At 42.4% G+C, this 23,322-nt stretch overlaps 1 long non-coding RNA gene across 1 annotated transcript; it reads right to left on the bottom strand.

Annotated features, from left to right (window-relative positions):
* Positions 1-1,749: 1,749 nt before the first annotated feature.
* On the bottom strand, positions 1,750-19,240 carry LOC116967423. The gene is made up of 2 exons (XR_004410219.1): positions 18,874-19,240; positions 1,750-2,181 (listed from the first exon to the last, which is right to left on the bottom strand). It is a non-coding gene; the product is annotated as an uncharacterized LOC116967423 (long non-coding RNA).
* Positions 19,241-23,322: the final 4,082 nt, after the last annotated feature.

Genomic DNA, 23,322 nt, shown 5'->3' on the forward strand with positions numbered 1-23,322 from the left:
CAGGTGGCGCTTCCCACACACAGCGGTGTGAACCGCGCCTGTGTAGCGACGCCCCAGCTCTGTGTCAAGTGGAGCTTTGGGGCCACAATCGACCAGGTAAGAGACAGTGGGCGCACAAGGCCTTCCTGGCCTGGTGGTCGAGGGGTTCAGCGGCCCTGGATGCGGCATCATGCTGCTGCATTAAGGCCACGTTACAGAAAGCCGTTCCTTCCCTCGTTTAACGCCTCTTCCTCGGTTTGAAACTCTCAATCAGGTTCCCTCCAGCATGTTTTATAAAATATATTGCTAGATGTCTCTTCATTACTTAACTTTGCTGCATCTCCTCTTGTGTAAAAGTTAGTAAACCGGTTGTACGGTGCAGTGAGATGATGGGGTAGTGGATGGGAAGAACAAAATAGATGGCCTGCAACATGCTAGGAAGTAGCTGAGGGTAATTGATGAAAAGCATGGTGAACTTAATGTTAACCAGGCCTTTGAACTTAATGTTAAATATGTTGGATGAAAAATACAGATTGTTTCATGAGTTAAGGTTAGTTCATATCTGACTTTTATCAATTGATTCAATTATTGAGTAAATAATTTCACTTTTTAATTATAATAATGCTTTGCATTCAAATAAGGGGGTACTTCTCATCAAAGATGTTATTAGTACCATAGTGTTGTTAAATCATTGTGGATACCTAATCTGTGAGATCTTGCTTGCTCACTTGGCCAAGATCTTTATAAATGTCAGTGTGGCAAAAAAGATGACATTGAATGTGAGTAGCAAATGTTTCAAAGTATGGAAGACCAAGTATGCCGAAAAGTCAAAAGTATATTGAGGAAAAAAAATCATGGTGACAATTATGAATATATATAAAACCTAGAAACGTACAGCATAAGTACGCATTCTTCTGCCCACAATGTTTGTGGCAAACATGATGTCAATACCTTCTCTTACATACCTACACATAATCCATATTGCACTATTCCCTGCCTATCCAAACGTTTCTTAAATGCCACCATCGTATCTATCTCGATCACCAACCATGGCAGCATGCTCCAGGCACCCACCACCCCCTGGAAGCGGTGGGTGCCTGATACGCGCTGCTATGGGTGGGTTCGATGGGCATTTAAACTTTTTTTAGATGGGGGCTTGGATATGCAAGAAATGGAGAGATGTGGATCACATGTAGATCTCTCATGTTTCACACGGACATTGTGGGCTGAAGGAATTGTTTCTCTGCTGTACCTTTCTATGTTTGATAGATTTAAGTTAACAATTTAAGTAAACCATTGGGTATCAGGACAAACAAAAATTGATTCTGGAAAATCGGAAATAAACACGGATCTTGTGGGTACCAGTTTCCATAGAATTTACACCTTTCACAAAGTTCAATGCTCAAAGGTTTCAAAGGTCATTTATTGTCACGTGTACCAATTAAGGTACAGTGAAACTCGATTACCATACAGCCATACTAAAAAAAGCAACAAAAGACACAGAACTACATAGAAATTCACATAAACATCCACCACAGCGGATTCCCCACATTCCTCGCTGTGATGGAAGGCAATAACGTCTAACCTTCTTCCCTCTTTATTGCTGAGAACTATATTGCAATTGAGGCTAACTTCTTACCGTTACCTCTTTTTTGCACTTTGTTCCCCTGATAATAAAACCAAGATTCACCAAAGCATTTTTGAAAGAAATATTTAGACATAGGTTCATGGATTTATATCACTACAGAAGTGCCATTTATTTGTGCTTCTCTTCATTCTTCCTTCTTAAGTCTCAGTGTTAAGGAGAGATTTGATTACGAAGATAAAGATAATGTTTCTGCCAATATTTATTTCAACCAGATAGATTAGAGAAAAAAAGGTCACATTTTTAACTTTATAAGATCAGAACCAAGTTAGAGGGTGAGGTAGTAGAATGGAGATACAAGGCACTGCAGATGCTGGAACCTTAAGTAAAACACAAAGTACAGGAGTACCTCAGCGGGTCAGACAGCATCTGTGGAAGAAATGGTGAGGTATCTTTTTCCCTTGGAAATAATTCTAAGAGTTAGCTGAGGCTATTACTGAACTAGGATGGAATTCACCATGTGTGAGAAGAATATGCAATGTTTATCAGTCCGAGTGGCTTCCTTGACTTGTTTTGATAGCCTATGGTGGGGTCGAGAGGAATGTTCCACATTTCACCTTCACCTTCAATAGTTCTCTTTATCTGACCTTTCACCTTCTTCAATATACATAGCACTCGGATGATTGAAAAATGTATACAGTGGAAAAATGCAAAAATGGATGTCTCAGGGGCTCATTTCATTTCATTGCTACTGTGACTTTATTCTGACTCATGATCATTTGTAGACTAACAATGCTTCCACATTTGCCTTAGTGTCTAATATTTTTTGCTCATGTAAATGTATATTTTAATAGTCCGAGCTCACCATTATCTAATCATAAAGCATTTGAAACTTGCATTATCATCGAGAATTTTCTAATACAGTGCGGAAACAGGCCCTTCGGCCCACTGAGTCTGCACCGACCAGCAATCCTCGCACATTAACAGAACCTTACACACACTAGAGACAATTTTACAATTATACCAAACCTGCAGGTGTTTGGAGTATGGGATGAAACTGAAGATCTTAGAGAAAAAACCCATGCAGGTCACGGGGAGAATGTAGAAACTCAATACAGACAGCACCCATAGTCAGGATCGAACACGGGTCTCTTGCGCTATAAGGCAGTAACTACCTCCACCACCTTGCCGCCCTTAATGGATGAGAATGTTTCCATGTTTTCTAACTATATTTCTAATGAGTCTCCTCACTGGTAATTCATGCTCATATAATGATCATGTGATTCATGACCTCACTAATTGCCATCCACCTGCCCACTCGGTGAAAGATATCTGAGGCCAATTGTAGGCAGGAAGGCACAAAAATTCTGAAATAATGATGGATGATGACATATTGCAATATTTCAAAACAGCAGATTCTCTGATAGATGTACTAATGTAGTTTCCATTTGAATTGCGCACACACACCTTCTGAATATCTATTATCTGCTTCTTGTTTATAGGATGATAACTGCGTTGAAGCTTTTCAACGTGTGTGTTCTGATGATCAGCTTGTGATGAGCTTGTACCATCCCCACCTCCTGAGTGATGAAGTGGAGACAGAAGAGGTCCAGAAGAGAATTAAGGAACATGAGTACCGGTACCAACAACAGATAGAATGGCTCCAGAGCAAAATGGAGGGGAAAAGTAACTGTCAGTCTAATATAAAGATCCATTTATCTGCAGATAGGGAAGATTCACCCAATAAGTACTGGAACACCTATATTACGCTCATACTGGTCATAATTCAGATCTTGGGTCTATGGAGATGTGACATTTTGCCAAATAATCCCCAGGACGATGATGAGGAAGAGCAGGAAGAAATGCAAGATGAAGTTCCTCGAAGACCACACAACAATATTTTGAATTGCCCTGATCAAAATGTGCTGGATCAGTTCTACAACATCTGCATTGAAAATGGGAGCCAAGAACCAATTGTGACCAGTAAATTTGTAAAATGTTTTGTGGACAGACTTTTAGAAGCCGGTCGGAATATTTGTCCATGGAGCTCAGAGCTGATCCTCGACGACTGGGTGGGCATTGGGAGTCAGTTTGAAAAATGGAGCTGTAAGATACCATCCGTATATGATATTTTGGTTCCAATTTTTCTCCAGGATGGTTATTGTTTTAAACCAGAGATCTGTTCCTGTGACGTTCCACGTGAGAAACAGAGTTTCGGCAGGAGTCTCATGGTTACAGCAAACAACACTAACCTGGCTAGCCAATGTGAAACCAATTCAATTCAACTTTAATGTCATTGCACAAATACTAAGTATGGGTACAACGAAATGCAGTTTTGCGTCAGTCCGTAGTAGTAGTGCATATAGAAATTAAAAAAAAAGAAGATACAGAATAATCAAAAATACAGAATAATTAAACAATGGGGACGGAGGGACCGGAGAAATCTATCGGCGGGACTCCGAGTTCAGCAATGTGATGGTATAATTGTAGAAGCTGTTCCTCATCCTGCTGGTACGAGACCTGAGGCTCCTGTACCGTCTCCCTGATGGGAGGAGGGCAAACAGTCCATGGTTGGGGTGGGAGGGGTCTTTAATGATCTTCCCAGCCCGTCTCAGACACCGTTTTCGGTGGAGGGCATCCATGGCAGGGAGCGGGGCACCGATGATGTGCTGCGCGGTTTTCACCACCCGTTGTAGTGCCTTCCTGTCCGCAACAGTGCAGCTGCTGTACCATACCGTGAAGCAGGTGGTCAGGATGATCTCGATGGTACAGCGGTAGAAGTTGGTCAGTATCTGGGGGGACAGGTGGGCTTTCTTGAGCCTCCTCAGGAAGTAAAGGCGCTGCTGTGCCTTTTTGATCAGCTTGGAGGTGTTGAGGGACCAGGACAAATCCTCCGAGATATGTACCCCGAGGAATTTGTAGCTGGAGACGCGCTCCACCTCAGTCCCGTTTATATGGATGGGGGTATAACTGCCTCCTCTGACCTTCCTGAAGTCGACAATAATTTCCTTCGTCTTCTTGGAGTTGAGGACGAGGTTATTGTTGGCACACCAGGTTGTCAGGTGCTGGACCTCCTCTCTGAAGGCTGACTCATCGTTGTCACTGATCAGTCCTACCACCGTGGTGTCGTCAGCAAACTTAATGATGGGCAATGAACCTGAAGGGGACATTCTTTGTCTTATTCACAACAAAGGATTCAAACCAGATGTTCATTCCAATGGTCTTGCTTCTATCATGGATTCCGATTGTTATTTGGATTATAAGAAGGTAGTGAAATGGTTCAGGGTTTTATTATCCAAATCATGGAAGAAAATTTGTGATCAAAATGATTTTGAAATTACCTTCCGCAATATTACTGGATGCTGTGGTTTAAAAGTACAATATCAGTCAGGACGAACTATTCACATCAAAGTTTTTCCGGCTGTGAGGCTGAAGGGTTCCGATGTCCATCTTGTACCTCGTTTTTCCAATTTCCCCAAGAAAAATACAGTACCCACTCTCTACTGGCACATTTCCTGTGCTGTCTGTGTACAGGTTTCTCAAAATCATGACCAAGAATATCTCCAAAAGCTCCTGTCACCTCAAGTGCCTTCAAAATACTGATCGTTCTGACTGAAAAAGTCTGCCACTCACCAGACCAGCGATGTGTTCTTGGCTCCTATATCTTTAAGGCTGTCCTGATGCATTTGCTATTAAGTCAGCCGTATTCAAACTGGCAGGAATGTCACCTGGAACATCGATTCGAGATGTGTTAAATAATTTGGGAAATGTTTGGATGAGAAATGCCTACACAGATTTATGATTGGAAATCAAACATTTCCTCAACAAATTGGTATTCCGGAATTTCTTCTAAATGCAGAGTCTATAAATCTCTTCCCGTCATTTGTAACAGGAAATGAATCTTACTGTCAGACACTCATGGGATATCAGAAAATATTAAGGGACATGGGGCCCCTGATGATGGAGTACATTAAAAATAATACAACAGCTGAGTGAAAACATTGCCTTTGCCCCCAGTACTCAAGGAACTGAAAATGTTGGCTAATGACCCTTTGTTCCCAGTTTGGGAGCAACATTATTTAAGGTCTCTAATATTTACATTATCGTTACAAATAATATTAATAGGTTTTTAATTTAAAACTACTTTTAGAATAAAATTAATAGATTTTTCCAAATATAATCTTTGTTCATAATAAAAACGTATACAAAAAAATTCCATAAATTCTTCATATTTTTAGTGTCTACACATGCACTAGTGTCATTTTCAATAATGTTTGCACCTATTCTTAATCAAAACACCGTTGCTACTCATGAGGCTGCCAGGGATTATATCCCTTCCCTTTGATGAGTGTCCCACCGGACTCTGCCCATCAATGTTCGGCAGCAGAAGGACCCTCGACTGTGGTCCCCATCCCACGGAGACTTGGCATCACCTGCGTCAAGCTTCAGAGGGCCAACCAGTTTGGGTAGACCAAAGAGCATCTTTCATCCTGTTGATGGTCTTCCAACAATACGACGTCCATCCGGGAACATCAATGTGACATGGGGAACAGCCTGTAAAGCAGAGAGTGCTCTGTTACGGAGCTATTTGAATTGTTAAAATGACCCTTTCATCCTTCTCCAGACCCTCTTTGCAAATATAAAAAATAGTGGGCCACTGACTCCTGTCTATAGCAGTGGTCGGTGCTGGGGCTGCTACTCTTCACGTTGTATATCCGTGATTTAGTTGAGGGAATTGAAGGCTTTGTGGTCAGGTTTGCAGTTGATTTGAAGATTGGTCTAGAAGGACTTGAACAGGTTGGAAGAGTGGTGAAAGAAGTGGCAGATGGCAATACAGTGTAACACAGTATGGAGTCATGCATTTTGGCAGTAGGAATAAAGAAATAATAATGATTATTTTCTAAACGGGGAGAGAATTCAGAAATCAGAAGTGCAAAGAGATTTGGGAGTCCTGGTACAGGATTTCCAAAACTTTAATTTGCAAGTCGAATCTGTAGGAAGGAAGGCAAAAGCAATTCTTGCATTCATTTCGAGAATACTAGAATATAAAGCAGGGATGTACGTAATGCTGAGATTTTATAATGCACTGGTCAGACCGCATTTAGAATATTGTGAGCGGTTTTGAGCCCCATATCTAAAGAAGGATGTGTTCATGTTGGAGAGGGTCCAAAGGTTTACAAGAATGATCCCAGAAATGATTGGTTTAAGATATGATGAGTGTTTTTATGGCACTGGGCCTGTACTCTCTGGAGTTATGAGGGACCTCATTGAAATATACGGAATGGTGAAAGTATTGATTAGTACGGGTGTCCTTCGCTCTACCAACAAAGCCAGGTCTTAGAACTTGATGTTTAAGAAGGAACTGCAGATGCTGTAAAATCAAAGATAGACAAAAATGCTGGAGAAACTTAGCAGATGAGGCAGCAACTATGGAGCGACGGAAAATGGCGATGTTTCGGGTCGAGACCCTTCTTCAGACTGATGTGGGGGTGGTGGGGGGCGGGAAGAAGAAAGGTAGAGCCGGAGACTAGGTTGTGGGAGAGCTGGGAAGGGGGCGGGAAAGAAGGAGAAAGAAGGGACTACCTGAAATTGGAGAAGTCAATGTTCATACCACTTGAGTGTTAACTACCCAAGCAAAATATGAGGTGCTGCTTCTACAATTTACGGTGGTCCTCACTCTGGCCATGGTGGAGGTCCAGGTCGGATTCGGAATGGGAGGGGGAGTTGAAGTGCTGAGCCACAGGGAGATCAGGTTGGTTATTGCGAACCGAGCGGAGGTGGTGGGCGAAGTGATCGCCAAGCCTACGCTTGGTCTCACTGATGTAGAGCAGCTGACACCTAGAGCAGAGAATGCAATAGATGTGGTTGGAGGAGGTGCAGGCGAATCTCAGCCACACCTGGAAAGACTGCTTGGGTCCTTGGATGGAGTCAAGGGGGGAGGTAAAGCATCAAGTGTAGTATTTCCTGCAGTTGCAAGGGAACGTACCAGGAGAGAGGGTGGTTTGGGTGGGAAGGGACGAATTGACCAGGGAGTTACAGAGGGAGCAGTCTCTGCAGAAAGCCGAAAGGGGAGGAGATGGGAAGATGTGGCCTGTGGTGGGATCCCGTTGGAGGTGGTGAAAATGTCGGAGGATTATCTGTTGCATGTGACGGCTGGTGGGGTGGAAAGTGAGGACAAGGGGGACTCTGCCCTTGTTATGAGGGGGGGGGGGGGTGGGATGGGGAGTGAGAGCAGAGTTACAGGGTATAGAAGAGGCCCTGCTGAGAGCCTCATTTATAGTAGAAGAGGGGAACCCCCGTTCCCTAAAGAGTGAAGACATCTCCGATGCCCTGATTTGGAACATCTCATCCAGGTGAAGCAGGTGAGTTGACAGAGGTCGAGGCGATGTCTGGTAGGAGGGTGCTGGGTGGTCAGGGAGGAGGAGGATGAGGAGTATAGTGTGGGTGGGGTGGAGCTGGGGATCACATGGTTTAAGGGGGAAGGGGAAGACCCAGTGGAATAACCACTGTGATTCCCAGTGTCAAGGGGACGAGCACTAGGACCCAGCGCAGTCAGACCCCGTGATGTTAGAGTCTGCAGCGTGGAGACTTCAGGCCCGGTGCTGAGCCTGGGACTCCGGTAAGGCGACGGCTGCCGCCTGCTGGAGGGCGGTGGAGTGGCGAGGGTCGGGAGAGTCAATGGTAGAGGCCCGCGGGGAGTGGAGTCCGGGTCAGCGGGTGAAGCGTAGGAGGCAGGTCCCGGTCAGCGGATGGCCAGTGAGGCGGCGAGGTTCGACGGGCCCGTTTTGTTGGCGAGAGTCGGCGTCATTGGTGGGTGGGTGGAGGTCGGCGATGGCGGCATCTTCGGTGTCCGGGCCTGAGGTCGGTGTCAGGGAGGCGGTGAGTGCTGGCGCTGCTCCTCGTGGCGAAGATGGCGTCGCGGGACTCGGCCTGGTGGTGTCCGGGCAGGCGGCGCGGGCCAGTGTTGGCGCCCGGGGCCCACATCACTTAAATGACGCCATTGATCATTTAAAGGTTTCCTTTATATAATCTTACTGCATTTGCTGAGAACCATTTGACATATATATTATTAATATGTCGTTATGGTCGCCCAATGTTTCGGAATGGGCTGCCAGGGAAATCCAAGGGGAGATACAAGGAACTGCAAATGGTGGTTTATATAGAAAAAGGCACAAACTGCTGGAGTAAGTTAGCGGGTCAGACACCATCTTTTGAGATCAAGGATAAGGGGATGTTTCAGGTCGGGATGCGTCATACAAATTGTATGGGGTGGTGAGAAAGCTGGAAGAGTTGCGGGGACAACGGGGACAGTGTCGGTGCGGATTCATTGCCCTTCATCCTGTGGGGGAGCCGCCGATGACAGCGGGGCTGCGGACGCGTCGAGGTGAGGGCACAGGCGCTCCTGCAGGCAGTTGCCCGGGATCCCCCAGCTACTTGACGGCCAGTTTGAAACTTTTGCCTTCTGAATTAGGATTCCTCCAGAATGTTTTATAAAATATATTGCTAGATGTCTCTTCATTACTTAACTGCTGTATGATCTCCTCTTACAAAGCAAAACAAACTCTGATCAATTTCTTTCCCGGGTTACTTTTGCACTTTGCTGAAATCTCAGCAGCCTCATCAGCAAAACGATGAGTCGGCCTATAGGGAGGAGGTCCAGCTCCTAGCAGCATGGTGCGCTGACAACAACCTGGCCCTTAACTCCAAGACCAAGGAGCTCATTGTAGACTTCAGGAAGTCTAGGGGCGGCACGCACACCCCCATCCACATTAACGGGACGGAGGTGGAACGTGTTTCCAGCTTCAGGTTCCTGGGGGTCAACATCTCCGATGACCTGTCTTGGACCCACAATACCTCAACTCTGGTCAAGAAGGCTCACCAGCGTCTCTTCTTCCTGAGGAGACTGAAGAAGGTCCATCTGTCTCCTCAGATTCTGGTGAACTTCTACCGCTGCACCATCGAGAGCATCCTTACCAACTGTATCACAGTTTGGTATGGCAACTGCTCTGTCTCCGACCGGAAAGCACTGCAGAGGGTGGTGAAAATTGCCCAATGCATCACCGGTTCCTCACTCCCCTCCATTGAGTCTGTCCAAAGCAAGCGTTGTCTGCGAAGGGCACTCAGCATCGCCAAGGACTGCTCTCACCCCAACCATGGACTTTACCCTCCTACCACCCGGGAGGCGCTACAGGTCTCTCCGTTGCCGGACCAGCAGGTCCAGGAACAGCTTCTTCCCTAAGTGTTCAAATAACATTCACACAAGAATTCACAATACAACATATTTTTAAAATCTGATTGTCATGGATTTATAGGCCAAATGGAAGGAATTTAATGTTTAATACCTGTAAATTAATGGCCATTTAAATCGACTTGCCTGTGGGTTTTTCTGGAACACGACCATTTGGAACGTTTGCAGTGATTTAGATCCCCATATCTGCATGCCGGTTGGTATGGGGACTAAATCACCGTTTCGCAACTTAAAATGTGAACTAAAGGTATCTTAAGGACCACTTTTATACATAAAAATAAACCCCTTTCTTTTACCTGTCACCTACATGAAATCCGTCTCCGTTGTCGGCGTTGACGGCTTTAGAAGCTGATTTTAAAATGACTCCAGCGCTGAACGAGTCGGGCGATTTAAATAAAAAAATAGACAGAACGCGCGTCGGAACGATTCTTCAACAAAAGCTTGCACTCCAACCAAATATAATCCAGGACAAGGTAAGAAAAAAAACGCGTTTTAACCCCGTCCTCCCCCACTCAAAAGCGCCAAAATCACGCACACGTCCAGTGGCAGAATTGCAGCGCCGCTGAAGGTAAGTATTGTAACATACCTATATAGTTACCGTTATCATTTAAGAACCGCGGCTAATTTGTGAGTAATATTCTGCCACGCATAATAATTTTGATTGAGGAATTTTAACATTGTTGATTGCGGAATAAATATTGGTCAGGAAATCGGGGACAACTCTCTGCTCTTCAAAATAGTGCTCTGGGATCTTTTTCATCCACCTGAGTGAGCAGGTGGGGCCTCAGTCTAATATCTCATGTGAAACACAGCACCTCTGACGGTGCAGACTTCCTTCAGTCATGCACTGGGATGCTAGCCTAGATTTAATGCCTAAATCATTAGTGTCGAACTTGAACCCACTTTCTTCTGATTTAGAGGTGAGAGAGCCTCAACAAACCGAAACTATACAGGATATACCCAAGCACATGTATTATTTAACCAAGGTAAAACACACAATCCTTGGCAATGTGATCTATGTACACAGACACCCAAATTCTTCCCCAGTTTCTTGTTATTCGTGACATGCTTCTCTCCTGCGTTCTTATTTTTAAGAATAAATTAATGTATGATATGTGTGTGTTCCTCCCAAATGTTTTGAAACGCATCTTTTCATCAATGTACCTTTTAAGCGTGTGTTACCCACCAATTCCAAAATAACATTCGTTAAAAATCTGAAATTGAAAAATTGCTGACAAACACATTTGTCTGCGACTAAATATATCAGTTGTGTAAAAGTTAGTAAACTGGTTCTACGGTGCAGTTGTGGATGGGAAGAACAAAATAGATGGTCTGCAACATGCTGGGATGTAGCTGAGGGTAATTGATGTAAAGCATCGTGAATTAAGCCAAAAAATGAATATTAGAATCAATGACAGGCCTTTGAACTTAATGTTAAATGTTGGATGAAAAATGCAAATTATTTCATGAGTTAACATTAGTTCATATCTGACTTTTATCAATTTACTTAATTATTGAGTTAATGTAAAATTAATTCCATTTTTTAATTTCAATAATACTTTGCATTCAAAGAAGGGAGGACTTCACTTCAAAGATGATATTAGTACCATACTGTTGTTAAATCATTGTGGATACCTAATCTGTGAGATCTTGCTTGCTCACTTGGCCAAGATCTATAAAAATGTCAGTGTGGCAAAAAAGCTGACATTGAATGTGAGTAGCAAGTGTTTCAAAGTATGGAAGACCAAGTATGCCGAAAAGTCAAAAGTATATTGAGGAACAACAATCATGGGGTGACAATTATGAATATATTAAAAACCTAGAATCGTACAGCACAAGTACGCATTCTTCTGCCCACAATGTTTGTGGCAAACATGATGTCAATACCTTCTCTTACATACCTACACATAATCCATATTGCACTATTCCCTGCCTATCCAAACGCTTCTTAAATGCCACCGTCGTATCTATCTCGATCACCAACCCTGGCAGCATGCTCCAGGCACCCACCACCCCCTGGAAAATGTATGTAGACATCTTTGTCCCCCTTTCCCCTTTCACCTTCAAAACCATTCCTTCGATTATTCATTTGATTATTACCAGAGGTCATAGCTTTTATACAAGAGGAGATATGCAGGGCAAAGCGGTGGGTGCCTGATACGCGCTGCTATGGGTGGGTTCGATGGGCATTTAAAAGGTTTTTAGATGGGGGCTTGTATATGCAAGAAATGGAGAGATGTGGATCACATGTAGATCTCTCATGTTCCACACGGACATTGTGGGCTGAAGGAATCGTTTCTGTGCTGTATCTATCTTTGATAGATTTAAGTTAACAATTTAAGTAAACCATTGGGTATCAGGACAAATAAAAATGGATTCGGGAAAATCGGAAATAAACACGGATCTTGTAGGTACCATTTTCCATAGAATTTACACCTTTCACAAAGTTCAATGCTCAAAGGTTTCAAAGGTCATTTATTGTCACGTGTCCCAATTATGGTACAGCGAAACTCGATTACCATACAGCCATACAGCCATACAAAAAAAGCAACAAAAGACACACAACTACATAGAAATTAACATAAACATCCACCACAGCGGATTCCCCATATTCCTCACTGTGATGGAAGGCAACAAAGTTTAACCTTCTTCCCTCTTTATTGCTGAGAACTATATTGCAATTGAGGCTAACTTCTTACCGTGACCTCTTTTTTCTACTTTGTTCCCCTGATAATAAAACCAAGATTCACCAAAGCGTTTTTGAAACAAATATTTAGACATAGGATCATGGATTTATATCACTACACAAGTGCCATGTATGTGTGCTTCTTTTCATGCTTCCTTCTTAAGTCTCAGTGTTAAGGAGAGATTTGATTACGAAGATAAAGATAATGTTTCTGCCAATATTTGTTTCAACCAGATAGATTGGAGAAAAAAAGGTCACATTTTTAACTTTATAAGATCAGAACCATGTTAGAGGGTGAGGTGGTAGAATGGAGACACAAGGCACTGCAGATGCTGGAACCTTAAGTAAAACACAAAGTACAGGAGTACCTCAGTGGGTCAGACACAAAGACTATAGAGGAGCTCTATAATCTTTGGTCAGACAGCATCTGTGGAAGTAATGAAAAAGCTACTTTTCTTAACTACTAAACCAGGTTCGCTTCTTAATAAACAGACACCACACAAACTGTTTGGTAGACCAGTTCAAAACTTTACTTAACATCGGCCGATGGAAGGGAGCGAGAATTCCAGCTAAGTGACCAATATAGACACTCGACTGTCCTCGGTCCCCTTCCTCTGAACAACAGAATTACATTGCCTTAAATAGGGTTTTTTGTCCCGTTAGCACATTTCACAGACATTAGTCATGGTCAGAGGTACAGGAAAAGGTTTCCACAGAATGCATCACATCAAAGGCCGTTTGTTTACATGTTACAAGATAACATTGGCCATTTGGTTTACGACATTTTATCTTTCTACTTCCCTGGTTTCTCTCTCGTCCTTCATAAACATTGGCCATTTGGATAATGCCATTTTATCTTCACAGAGATCACCCTAGCTCTTTCGCTGCTTCCTCGCTGTCATTTGGTCCCTCATAAACATTGGCCATTTGGTTTATGGCATCTTACTTCACAGATATGACTAGCTGTTTCTCTCTTCCTTTCTCGCCTCCTCCCCCATAACATTGGCCATTTGGTTTACGGCATCTTACTTCAAAGAGATCTCTCTAGCTTCTCCTCTCTGCTTGTCACTTGGGAGACAATGTTATAGGATTTATTATCTCACACACCGCAACCTAAGGCAAGCCTAATTTGACAATAAATATAAGCTGTAAGCTAGCCCAGAAGCCAATTTAATATCTTCTTATATTTTTAACTAAAATTCAGCTTCATCCTTCCATCCTTTTATCAAAATTTTGATGACAACTACAGTCCTTGCTGAGTACATACGAAAGACCATAAGCATCTCATCAGACAAATTAATAGTACACTAGTAACACAATCATTTCATAGTGGACAATCGTTCCACAAGTCCCTCCAAACATTTTAAATGGCCACCAACCTCCCCCGAACGTGACACTAAGATACTACCATAGGACAGGAAAAGGATCATAAAAATTGCTCAGCCTTTATTCGGCTTCGCTTGGAATTCCCCGTGTGCTGGTGTAACTGGTTCATGCTTCTCTTGTGTGGTACTGCATTTGCAACATAACAATGCCCTGTCACAAATATAATGTTTCCTAAAAATACACCAGTGCCTTGGTTGTGGCAAAAACAGGTAGATTTAACTGGCCTTTGCAGACCTCTTACTGTCTGTAGTCAGGGTATCTTTGCTGCGCTTGTCATGTTTGACTTCAATCTTGTTTAAAAGGAGGTGTGTACCATCCTTTAAATGTGGGTTAGTCCGCAAGCTTGCCATTCTGAAGAAAGTTCAGTCCATGTGGGCTGGGCCACCCCAGAATAAAGGGAGCATCACTAGCCCATCGTCCTTGTTTCCACAAACTGTTCACAGTCAATCAAATGTATCCAACGACGATGATCTTCAATCTTTACAGCAGTTCATGTTGTTAGCAACACTTGGTTGTTCTTTTCAATACAGTCTCAATTTTTTCTTGTCCCAGCACCATCATCGTATAGCTTTTATGGCCTTGGTCACTGGTTTCCAGCAAAAACTCCTCCAACCTGGGAATGTAGATCTGGCAAGACATGGGTTAATTGCTGACCATACATAATTAATTAATTGCCCAGGGCCTGTAGGTGGCTTCCCCCCACTCTCCAGGGGGTGGACACAGCAGCTTTTCCTGTGTCAATCTTGTTCCCAGCTGAGTTTCTCCAGCACTTTTGTCTTCCTTTGATCTGCCAGCATCTCCAGTTCCTTCCTAACACTTCCCTTTGAATTTATTCTTTAATTCGATAATATCCGAAGAGGCTCTCTCCACCTGAATATTCAATTCTCCAAATATGTTCTCTTCCCCAATCTACTTTCTCTTCTCACCTTTCATCCCTCATTGTGGGTTCCCTCAAACCCCCTTTTGTAAGTCATAATACAATTTTTCATCTACCATCATTTTCCTCAAACAGCCCATGCTTCAACATCTTTTTGTTTGCTTGAAAACAGTAATCTTGCTTCATTTGCATTTTAAAAGACAACCTCTGTTATCATATCAAAACAATCTTTCCCAAAAGAACTCACTCAGAATCAGTAATCAATAATACATTTTCTTTTTCTCTGTAATTTTGACATTTCCAATCTCATTTAACACTTTAATCGGGAAGAGTCTTTTTTTTTTTAAAAACTTGGTTCAAAAGATTTATAATCAACCAACACATTTTATCATTCGAGTATAGCTCTGCCCCCCATTCATGCCTTTTCTTAACACACCATAACCTCTGACCATTTGCATTTTAAAGGACAAACTGTTCTTAAAGCGACACACACTTTTGCTCATTGCTTCTAATTTTACACATTCCATATACAAACATTGTTTTACAATCAGTACATATACAAAAACATTGTTTTACCAGCAGTATATAATTTCATCTTCAAAGACGTCTCTTTGTAATTTACTTTCCCTTTTTCTGACAAGACATCTGTTTACCAAAATCCTGGTTACCTAACCCTAATTGGACATTGATCCAGATCATGATTAGTCAGACTCCCCTTGACTTTTCAGTCTCCCTAGCTCTTTCCTCATTTCTCCATCAAATTTCCCTTCATCCCCAATTTTTTTATAACATAGTTGCCTGTCAGAAAAAGGATTTACCTCCGGGGTAATTTTGTTTTGCAATCCCCATTGACTCTTTCCACCATCCCAGATGCCTGTGGGTGGTGTACACAGTGAAATTGCAGTCGAATATTAAAATGTGCACATATTTCCTTATTAATAGTGGTTAAAATGAGGACCATTGTCTGAGCTTATGACATTAGGTAGACCAAACCTGGGAATAACTTCTCTTAACAACAATGTTACCATAGTTTCAGCAGTATTATTAGTGGTTGGTAGAGCTTCACTCCACCTGCTAAATAAATCTAAAATCACTAAGCAATATTTATAACACTGGGCCCTTGGCATTTCAATAAAATCAATCTGTATGCATTCAAACGATCGTGATGACATTGGCGTCACCCCTGAGGGTATCTTAATTGATTTGCCTGGATTATTTTGTTGGCAAATTTTACATTCAGAGGCCTGCCACCACGTTTCCTTTGTTATCCTATCATTCCCTCCTTACCAGCATGAGTAAGACGGGTAAAAATGTAGTGTACACCAACTTGTCCAAGCGGGGTGTGCTGAATCAATGGCACAGCCCTCTTGTTTCCATAGTTATATTATATATAAGAGGCGTCCCTCTGTAATGTACATACCTCCTTCATGTTTGGCAGGACCGTTCTATTTGCTAGCGTCTGTTTACGTGCTGTCACTATGCATTTGGATGTACAGGCTGCCTGTTTGGATACACTATCAGCAACTCATTGCCTTTTGCTATAGGGTCCCCAGCACCAGTGTGTGCAGTACATTTAATAATGACCAGCTGTTCTGGTAGCATCAATGCCTTAAACAAATTACGCACAGAAAGGCATTCCCCTGCTCCCAATCCTGGGGAGCTTTGTAAGGTCAGAACTTCAAGGTATAGGGATGTTACTGACGGAACTGTCCCAGGTAAAGATGCCATTGCTACTGGTAGGGCATAGGTGGACATGTGGACATCTCCCAAAATTATCTAACTCCTCATCTTCACTACCAAATAGGGTCGTCGTGCCAGACATGAAGTCTCCTCCAGAGGATTTACCAGTACTGGGTTTATTTTTTTACTAACCATCACCTGTTTCTCACCTCCTGTCTGTCTTTTAATTATTTCCTCTTGTTCCTCTGCCCACTGGCATTCTAGTTGCAATACGTTCCATCCTTTCATAGTGCTATCCTTGTTTCTTAACTCTATCCCCTTCTTACATACAGCATCCATCCAACTTCAAACTCTATACTCTCCTCATGCTTCTTCACTGCTTCTGCTTCCCATGTTTTAATTCCTTTCTTCCATTTCTTTCCTGCCTTCCTTTCCCATATAAATGTCTCTACATTCCATGTTCCCCCTACTGGCCAGGCTTCATCCCCTAACCGTTTGGTCAACTTGTAACTTAACATTCTAAATTTCTTATTATACCTAGGATTCAAATAACACATATGTTGGACTGTTATCCAGAGCATTCCCCATAGATAGATAGAAAGAAAGAGAAAACTAACTTCTTAATTCCGAATCGTTCCAAATATATCAACCAGGCCGACTCGCTACTCGAGACCCCAGTTTCTCAATTTGGCTGACTTTTTAACTCTTTAATATACGACCCAAGTGTCTCAACGAGGCCGACTCGCTAACCGGGAACCCCGTTTCTCAACCTGGCAGACGTCTTATCCCTTAAAATAAGCCCCAGGTGTCTCAACGAAGCAGACCCGCTATCCGAGACCCCCGTTTCTCAACCTGGCAGACTCCTTAACTCTTAAAATAAGCCCCAGGTGTCTCAACGAAGCAGACCCGCTATCCGGGACCCCCGTTTCTCAACCTGGCAGACTTCTTAACTCTTTAATATACAACGCCACTTATTTCTCAATCCGACAACTCTTCGGATGTCTCAATAAGCCAGACGCACACCTCAACCCCCGTATCTCAACCCGAAAAATCACGGATGTCTCAACGAGGCCGATGAGCCCTTAGTAGAGAGAGATAAAAAAAAGAAAACAAAGAGAGATAGACAGAGAGAGAGAAAGAGAAACCACTCACGTCCTTCCTAACAATATACACAAGCCCTTCTTAAAAATACATGCACAATTCTGTCTTAAAAATACATACACAATCCCTTCTTAAAAAAAACATATAAAGCCCAACTGGTCTTACCTTTGTCTGTTTCTAAGAACCTCGGCAGGGAACCAATTCAATGTCTGATGAAGGATCACAGATGTTCCCGGGAATTTCTAGGGAGTCGGTCTTACAAGGGGGCCGATAGAGCTCAGTTATCTCCCTTCCAATCCCGGCAACCTCTGCAACCTCTTGCACAGTCAGCCGTTGATGTGGTCCCAGCGAGGCCTGCATAACTACGCCAATGAAAAAGCTACTTTTCTTAACTACTAAACCAGGTTCGCTTCTTAATAAACAGACACCACACAAACTGTTTGGTAGACCAGTTCAAAACTTTACTTAACATCGGCCGATGGAAGGGAGCGAGAATTCCAGCTAAATGACCAATATAGACACTCGACTGTCCTCGGTCCCCTTCCTCTGAACAACAGAATTACATTGCCTTAAATAGGGTTTTTTTGTCCCCTTAGCACATTTCACAGACATTAGTCATGGTCAGAGGTACAGGAAAAGGTTTCCACAGAATGCATCACATCAAAGGCCTTTTGTTTACATGTTACAAGATAACATTGGCCATTTGGTTTACGACATTTTATCTTTCTACTTCCCTGGTTTCTCTCTCGTCCTTCATAAACATTGGCCATTTGGATAATGCCATTTTATCTTCACAGAGATCACCCTAGCTCTTTCGCTGCTTCCTCGCTGTCATTTGGTCCCTCATAAACATTGGCCATTTGGTTTATGGCATCTTACTTCACAGATATGACTAGCTGTTTCTCTCTTCCTTTCTCGCCTCCTCCCCCATAACATTGGCCATTTGGTTTACGGCATCTTACTTCAAAGAGATCTCTCTAGCTTCTCCTCTCTGCTTGTCACTTGGGAGACAATGTTATAGGATTTATTATCTCACACACCGCAACCTAAGGCAAGCCTAATTTGACAATAAATATAAGCTGTAAGCTAGCCCAGAAGCCAATTTAATATCTTCTTATATTTTTAACTAAAATTCAGCTTCATCAGTAATGGCGAGGTATCTTTTTCCCTGGGAAATAATTCTAAGAGTTAGCTGTGGCTATTACTGAACTAGGATGGGATTCACCATGTGTGAGAAGAATATGCAATGTTTATCAGCCCGAGTGGCTTCCTTGACTTGTTTTGATAGCCTATGGTGGGATTGAGAGGAATATTCCACATTTCACCTTCACCTTCAATTGTTCTATCTGACCTTTCACCTTCTTCAATATACATAACACTCAGATGATTGAAAAATGTATACAGTGGAAAAATGCAAAAATGGATGTCTCAGGGGCTCATTTCATTTCATTGCTACTGTGACTTTATTCTGACTCATGATCATTTGCAGACTAACAATGCTTCCACATTGGCCTTAGTGTCTAATATTTTTTGCTCATGTAAATGTATATTTTAATAGTCCGAGCTCACCATTATCTAATCATAAAGCATTAGAAACTTGCATTAACATCGAGAATTTTCTAATACAGTGCGGAAACAGGCCCTTCGGCCCACTGAGTCTGCACCGACCAGCAACCCTCGCACATTAACAGAACCTTACACAAATTGATCATAATGTTCTGTTTCTTGATCATGATGCACCCTAGGGTTATCTTCCCAGGTGTACCACAAGGGGAACTGCTGCGCAGTGCACTCTGACCTCTGTCGGTCAGTAAGATCATTAACACTGTCACATGTTTCCTGTTGTGGAATATTCTCGACTGACCTCTGTGCCTCAGACATGATGTGTGCGATATCCTCTGAAATCTAAGACCACTGCACTGGTAAGATGTCATACAGCTTCAATGATCCTTTATTTAATTAGTATACATAATCGTCTCTTATCTGTCGATCTTTTTTGAGACTTTTTGTGTCTACTTTTGCCTGATTTAAGCTATTTTTTGTTGGCGAGGTGCAGTGTCATAGCATGTGTTTAAAAGTAAAATGATGGAGCCAAATTCAGTTGTCATGACAGTCATTTCAATGACCCTCTCTGCCCCTTTTTAATTTCAGCCCCATGTAAACGTCAAAAATGAAGCGTGTTCAGTTGAGTGTTGCGCAAAAGAAAAAACGCGCAAAAGAGAATGAGCAAAATAATCTGTCTGTTGTAGCCAAGACAGGAAAGCTGACAGATTTCTTCTAACAAACTGCAGAGAAAGATGATCCAGATCAAAACCAGTGTCAGTCTTCAGAGACAGCAAGTGAATCAAATCTATCTCCTTCATCAGAAACAGGCAGTGTTGGTGCAAGGCCAGATTTTCATGATGACATTGCACATGATGAAGTGCCACAACCTGGACCTAGTTCTACGACAAGATGTTTAAATGCTTTTGAACTGTCCAAGGAGTTTAGAGAACTGACCAAGGATGAAATGAACAAAGCTAAGGACCCAGGGTTGTGGGATGAATTTTATGGTGATGATGTGACTTATTGGGTTGCTTGTGGACCCAGTGAATGTCAGCACCACAATGGGCCATTTGACAAATCGTGTTGCAATTTCATCAGTGGGAAGCCAAAGAGATACTGTTCACAGAAAATCTTTTTTGGAATAAAAGCCAATGGTGAACACTACAAGAGAGAATGGCTGTTGTACTCTCCTTCAAAAGGATCAGTTTACTGTTTTGTTTGTAAACTATTTGCGCCCAAAGGGTCAACGCATTTTGCTAGAAATGAAGGATTCAGTAACTGGCGAAACACTGCTGTAATTGACAACCATGAAAAAAGTACAACTCACCGAGATGCCATGTTGACATATTTAACTCAGAAACAAGGCTTAGGCTTGACACAGCCACTGGAAAAACAAAATGAAGAGGAGTACAATTACTGGGAGAATGTGCTTCGGCGTGTTGTAGCAGTCATTTGCACACTGGCTGAACGAGGATTGGCATTCCGAGGAAAAGTGGAAAATTTGGGTCTCTCAATAATGGGAATTATTTGGGGTTACTCGAAATGATAAGTCAGTTTGACCCATTCTTGGCTGCTCACATATCACGTTATGGCAATGCTGGAAAAGGCAACCCTTCGTACCTGTCCAAAACGATATGTGAGGAACTTATTGAGTTAATCTCAAAGAAAGTGCAGTCCGTCATCATTGACGAAATTAATGTTTCTGGGTACTTCAGTCTGTCTGTGGACTCAACGCCTGATCTTTCGCATGTTGACCAACTGAGCATAGTGCTCAGATACTTGTAAGATGGATATCCAGTTGAACGATTTATCACATTTTTGGAATTACAAAACCACACTGGTGAAGCTATGGCACAGCAGGTGTTGAAGTACTTATGTGATGATTGTAAATTGGATTTTGCTAAATGCAGAGGGCAGTCATACGACAATGTTGCCAACATGTCTGGACGTTACAATGGCATGCAGCAAAAACTTTTGGATGCAAATCAGTTTGCCATTTATGTACCCTGTGCAGCTCATTCACTAAATTTAGTTGGACGAAGTGCTGTGGATTGCTGTCAAGTTGCAGTAGATTTCTTTTCCACTGTACAACTGCTCTACACATTCTTTTCAGCCTCAACTGCTCGGTGGAGAATTCTCAAAGATTGCATTGGAAATGAAAAAGTGTTGAAATCACTTTCAGACACCAGATGGGAAGCACATGCTGTGGCAACTGCAGCAATTATCAACTCTTTCTTCAAGATTCTGGAAGCTTTGGAAGATTTATCAGATGACCAGTTGCAAAAAGGTGACAGGAGGCAAAGAATATTGCAAACAAGATGCAAGAACTGGAATTTGTGTTCATGCTGAATTTTTGGAATGAAACTTTGGAAAAGTTTCATAGAACAGGTCAACTTCTTCAAAGTGAAAATGTGATCTTGCAAACATGTGCAGATTTGTATTCATCATTGGCAGACCAGTTGCACACATCAAGAGATGAGTTTGAGAGATTTGAATCACTTGCAAAGGACATGCTCCCTGCCGTAGAATATAAAGCAACTCAAATGCGTAAGCGTATAAGAAAGAGAATGCCCAACGATGGAAATGCACCAGAGGTCATTCTCAGTGCCAGAGACAAATTCCGTATCTCCACTTTTTATGTAATTGTTGAAAAGTTAGAAGCGGAAATGAAACGAAAGGTGTACACTGAAATAGCAGACAGATTCTCTTGTCTGACAGATGTTCCTAATGTAGGCTGTGGGCCGAGGAGCTTTATTCTGCAGTTTCGTGACCCAAGTCACCAAACTACATGAAATTTTCACATATTGTGTAAAAATATTTATATAAATCACTCCTGAAACTCGATATGAAGAAGACTTGCACATTTTTTATTAAATTAGAGAAAAAGCGGAAAAATGTCGGGTATTTTTTAGTCCAATCAAAGCACGTTTAACATTGAGTTGTCTGCCAGTTGGCCAATCAGGCGCTTTGTTTCAGGCTAGCACACAAAATGGCTGAGGGGGCTTCACAGATGCCTGTTTTACTGGAGATTCCGATTTGTTGTTCTGTGGAATAAATGTCGTGGAAACTTGCAGCAGGTTAATTGTATTTAGTGGGAAAAGCATAAAAAAGGCTGAAGAAAGTGCTGCGGTGGATTAAAGTGCAAGAAAGCCTTCAAAGTCCCTGCTGATGTGCTGGAACACAAAGAAGGCCCCCATGAATCAACTAACTGAAAGGTAAGACTAAAGTCTGAATTTATGAAAATCTATCTGTATGGACTTTAATTAATTTAATTGCACCATTTTATAATGTGAATAAATTAATTAATTCATTCCTTATTCATTCATTCACTCACTTATTCATTCATGAAATTGAGGGCCTAAACTATAACACAGTCAATTAAACATTGTCACTAATGCCAGCCTGTTGTAGAGTAATAAGTCTTTAACAGCTAATCTCGGAGCTGCCTGCGAAAACTTACCGGGAAAAAGTGCTCCGATCGCGGGGCCTAGGTACTCGCGGTAAATAGCGATCGATATCCCTCCGTTTTTTTCTCCCGTTATCGGGGTCTGAAAACGACCGCTACAGACGGCACTATGTACAGCCTCCCCGCCCCCTTCGGCCGCTTATTAATTGAGACCGCGGCTTCACTTTACCGCTAGTTTATTGGTTTATCGAGCTGGAGGCAAGGGTTCAAAACCCATCGTGGATACATAGGATTTTAATTTAATTAGTCTGGAATAATGTTCAGTTTAGTTTATTGTCCCATGTACTGAGTTGGAGTGAAAAGCTTTTGTTCACTGCTAACTATTCAGCAGAAAGACAATACATGATTACAATCGCGCCATTTACAGTGTATGGATACATGATGAGGGAATAACGTTTAGTGCAAGGTAACGTCAGTAAAGTCCAATCAAAGATAGTCCGAGGGTGGTCTGTTTCAATGCTCCTGCTCTGCATCTGCTTTCCCTGGTTCAGCTCTAACTAAATTATTCTGGGCAGGTTCTGATGGAAAGATCTTTACTTGGGACAATAACACGGTTTATCTTTAGTGCATCTCCACAGTCGAAGTTGACCAACGATTCCTGGTTGTACTAATTAGTACCAGTTTGACATCATGAGCTCTTTATCTGAATTGATAACAGACATGCCTTGGAGGCAAGAGGGACAGTGACATCTGGGACCACACAGATGGTTGGGATTTGATCTGTCCACATGAATCAACAAAGGTACTTTGTTTAAGACGCTCTGTGGAT

This window comes from Amblyraja radiata, chromosome 39 (genome assembly GCF_010909765.2).
Source record: "Amblyraja radiata isolate CabotCenter1 chromosome 39, sAmbRad1.1.pri, whole genome shotgun sequence".
Lineage (NCBI taxonomy): Eukaryota > Metazoa > Chordata > Chondrichthyes > Rajiformes > Rajidae > Amblyraja > Amblyraja radiata.